At 45.6% G+C, this 4,533-nt stretch overlaps 1 non-coding gene across 1 annotated transcript; it reads left to right on the forward strand.

Moving 5' to 3' along the window:
• Positions 1 to 255: 255 nt before the first annotated feature.
• On the forward strand, positions 256 to 329 carry Trnat-ugu. The gene has a single exon. It is a non-coding gene; the product is annotated as a tRNA-Thr (tRNA).
• The last annotated feature ends 4,204 nt before the right edge of the window (positions 330 to 4,533 follow it).

Genomic DNA, 4,533 nt, shown 5'->3' on the forward strand with positions numbered 1-4,533 from the left:
CTAACGAGCTGCATGGTCCTGCTCTTTCGGACATGTCCGAAAGAACAGATACCATCTTAGTATATATATAGTTATGGCTCACCGGCCACTTGACCATCATCTTCCTCTGTGCGAATGCACAAACAGTGCCCGAACTCTTACGGGAATCGGCAACGCGCCGCGAGTAATGAGTATAATGGGCGGGAGCACTACGAATGTAGTGCGGGACAATACGTTGAGAATGTGGGTTTCGCTGGAGGCGTGCTATCCTCTGTGTCCTCGGTGGCTCAGATGGACAGAGCGTCTGCCATGTAAGCAGGAGATCCCGGGTTCGAGTCCCGGTCGGGGCACATATTTTCATCTGTCCCCGTTGATGTATGCCCACGGCTGTGTGAAGTTAAGGGTGTTCATTTCATTGTAATTATGACCATTGCCCACTGCGGCGTTGGACGCAGCCGGGTGGCGTTGCGGGCACATGACGCGGTAACAGAAGGATGTGGTCCGGAACAGACACGGATGGGGGATCATCCTAACGAAGATGTGGGCTGCAAATGGGAAAATCCATTGAATAATCGACTTGGACAAAGGGCAGATTATTATTACGCAGAGCCTGTGAACGTGTATCTCGAAAACCGAAAGCTGGTCGACAATTATGTGCTACTGTCGTGGGCATCTACGGAAAGGGTTAGAAGAACAGTCAAACTACCACTAGACACTGAATGATCGGACGTCCGCGACTTTTCACAGAACGTGGGCTTCAGAAGTCTGTCTGCTCTGTGAAGTAGGATAGATCGTGATTTGTGGCATCTCTACCTAAAGAGAACAACGCTGGTGCACACACAAGTGTTTAGAAGCACATCGTTCATTGTACTCTGTTGAACATGGAACCACACAGCACACCACCGTTAGGTGTCCACATGTTGACCGAAAGACATCGTCAATTACGACTGCAGTGGTCACGGGACTATTGGCATTCGACCGTCGGTCAAAGGAAACGTGTTGACTGTTCGGGTGAATCACGTTTTTGCTATACTAGGTTGATGGTCATCTCCACAAACGTCGTCATTGACGTGAACGGCGGGTTGAAACGTACAGCGCGCCACGGATGCAGGCTGCTGGAGGCAATATTATATTACGGGAGACATTCTCCTGCGCTAGCATGGGACCAGTAGTAGTAACCGAACACACGCTGACACCTACGTACCACTTGCATCCCTTCGTGCTTGATGTCTTCCCTGACGGCTCTTTATTCGCACGAAGCAATGGCCGCTATCGACAGGGGATCAAAAGTTGATTTCGTATTTATAGATTTCCGGAAAGCTTTTGACACCGTTCCTCACAAGCGACTTCTAATCAAGCTGCGGGCCTATGGGGTATCGTCTCAGTTGTGCGACTGGATTCGTGATTTCCTGTCGGGGAGGTCGCAGTTCGTAGTAATAGACGGCAAATCATCGAGTAAAACTGAAGTGATATCGTCCTGGGACCTCTGCTGTTCCTGATCTATATAAATGACCCGGGTGACAATCTGAGCAGTTCTCTTAGGTTGTCCGCAGATGATGCTGTAATTTACCGTCTAGTAAGGTCATCCGAAGACCAGTATCAGTTGCAAAGCGATTTAGAAAAGATTGCTGTATGGTGTGGCAGGTGGCAGTTGACGCTAAATAACGAAAAGTGTGAGGTGATCCACATGAGTTCCAAAAGAAATCCGTTGGAATTCGATTACTCGGTAAATAGTACAATTCTCAAGGCTGTCAATTCAACTAAGTACCTCGGTGTTAAAATTACGAACAACTTCAGTTGGAAGGACCACATAGATAATATTGTGGGGAAGGCGAGCCAAAGGTTGCGTTTCATTGGCAGGACACTTAGAAGATGCAACAAGTCCTCTAAAGAGACAGCTTACACTACACTCGTTCGTCCTCTGTTAGAATATTGCTGCGCGGTGTGGGATCATTACCAGGTGGGATTGACGGAGGACATCGAAAGGGTGCAAAAAAGGGCAGTTCGTTTTGTATTATCACGTAATGGGGGAGAGATTGTGGCAGATAAGATACGCGAGTTGGGATGGAAGTCATTAAAGCAAAGACGTTTTTCGTCGCGGCGAGATCTATTTACGAAATTTCAGTCACCAACTTTCTCTTCCGAATGCGAAAATATTTTGTTGAGCCCAACCTACATAGGTAGGAATGATCATCAAAATAAAATAAGAGAAATCAGAGCTCGAACAGAAAGGTTTAGGTGTTCGTTTTTCCCGCGCGCTGTTGGGGAGTGGAATGGTAGAGAGAGAGTATGATTGTCGTTCGATGAACCCTCTGCCAAGCACTTGAATGTGAATTGCAGAGTAATCATGTAGATGTAGATGTAGATGTCATCTTTCAGCAGTATAACTGTCCGTGTCTCGTAGCCGGGACCGTGGTACAGTGGTTTGAAGAGCGTTATACTGAACTCACGTTGATGGCTTGGTGACCAAATTCGCCTCATGTAATTCGTATGGAACCCGAGTGCGTCACTATCATGTACCATCACCGCATACGCAGATCGGAGGCCCGTTATTTCCACGAATTACGTGGCCTGTGCTTAGACCTTTAACGCCACATACCTCCATAAACCTGCCAACGAACTGTCGGATCACTGATACGCAGAATCAGTGGTGTACTTAGTTCAAAAGAAGGACAAACGAGCTACTGCGTAAAACAAACAGCAAACACCGCTCTACAGCCCTTGATGGCCCAACGGTACCGACCGTTCGCCGTGTCATCCACAACTCTGCTCATGGGATGCAGATACGGAGGGGTATGTGCTCACCACACTGCTCTCCCGACCGTTGTCAGTTTTTGTGACCGGAAGCTATTAAGCAGGCGGTCACAATATTTTTGGATCATCAGTGCATAGTCCTTAACGTATTTAAACCACATATCCACGCCAATATGTCTGTTACGTTTTCACCCCTGAACCACTGAGCCGATTTCAGTGAAATTTGGTGTGGAGATAGCTTGAACTTTCAGGAAGAACATAGGCTATTTTACAAAGCAAAAGAAAGAAAACGGAAAAAATAGTCTCATAATATGGCGAAGTAGGGAATGGAACATCTTTTTTTACATCACTGAACATTAAGCATGGTTGTTGTTGTTCTTGTGGTCTTCAGTCCTGAGACTGGTTTGATGCAGCTCTCCATGCTACTCTATCCTGTGCAAGCTTCTTCATCTACCAGTACCTACTAAAGCCTACATTCTTCTGTTGTGTTGTGTTGTTTTTGGGAAGGAGACCAGACAGCGAGGTCATCGGTCTCAATGGATTAGGGAAGGACGAGGAAGGAAGTCGGCCGTGCCCTTTGAAAGGAACCATCCCGGCATTTGCCTGGAGCGATTTAGGGAAATCACGGAAAACCTAAATCAGGATGGCCAGACGCGGGATTGAACCGTCGTCCTCCCGAATGCGAGTCCAATGTCTAACCACTGCGCCACCTCGCTCGGTACATCCTTCTGAATTTGCTTAGTGTATTCATCTCTTGGTCGCCCTCTACGATTTTTATCCTCCACGCTGCCCTCCAATACTAAATTGGTGATCCCTTGATGCCTCAGAACATGTCCTACCAACCGATCCCTTCTTCTAGTCAAGTTGTGCCACAAACTCCTCTTCTCCCCAATCCTATTCAGTACCTCCTCATTAGTTATGTGGTCTACCCATCTAATCTTCAGCATTCTTCTGTAGCACCACATTTCGAATGCTTCTATTCTCTTCTTGTCCAAACTATTTATCGTCCATGTTTCTCTTCCATACATTGCTACATTCCGTACAAATACTTTCAGAAACGACTTCCTGACACTTAAATCTATACTCGATGTTAACAAATTTCTCTTCTTCAGAAACGCTTTCCTGGCCATAGCCAGTCTACATTTTATATCCTCTCTACTTCGACCATCATCAGTTATTTTGCTCCCCAAATAGCAAAACTCCTTTACTACTTTAAGTGTCTCATTTCCTAATCTAATTCCCTCAGCATCACCCGACTTAATTCGACTACATTCCATTATCCTCGTTTTGCTTTTGTTCATGTTCATCTTATATCCTCCTTTCAAGACACTGTCCATTCCGTTCAACTGCTCTTCCAAGTCCTTTGCTGTCTCTGACAGAATTACAATGTCATCGGCGAACCTTAAAGTTTTTATTTCTTCACCGTGGATTTTAATACCTACTCCGAATTTTTCTTTTGTTTCCTTTACTGCTTGCTCAATATACAGATTGAATAACATCGGGGAGAGGCTACAACCCTGTTTCACTCCCTTCACAACCACTGCTTCCTTTTCATGTCCCTCGAGTCTTATAACTGCCATCTGCTTTCTGTACAAATTGTAAATAGCCTTTCGCTCCTTATATTTTACCCCTGCCACCTTCACAATTTGAAAGAGAGTATTCCAATCAACATTGTCAAAAGTTTTCTTTAAGTCTACAAATGCTAGAAACGTAGGTTTGCCTTTTCTTAATCTAGCTTCTAAAATAAGGCGTAGGGTCAGTATTGCCTCACGTGTTCCCATATTTCTACGGAATCCAAAC

Source organism: Schistocerca piceifrons, chromosome 7 (genome assembly GCF_021461385.2).
Source record: "Schistocerca piceifrons isolate TAMUIC-IGC-003096 chromosome 7, iqSchPice1.1, whole genome shotgun sequence".
Taxonomy (NCBI): domain Eukaryota; kingdom Metazoa; phylum Arthropoda; class Insecta; order Orthoptera; family Acrididae; genus Schistocerca; species Schistocerca piceifrons.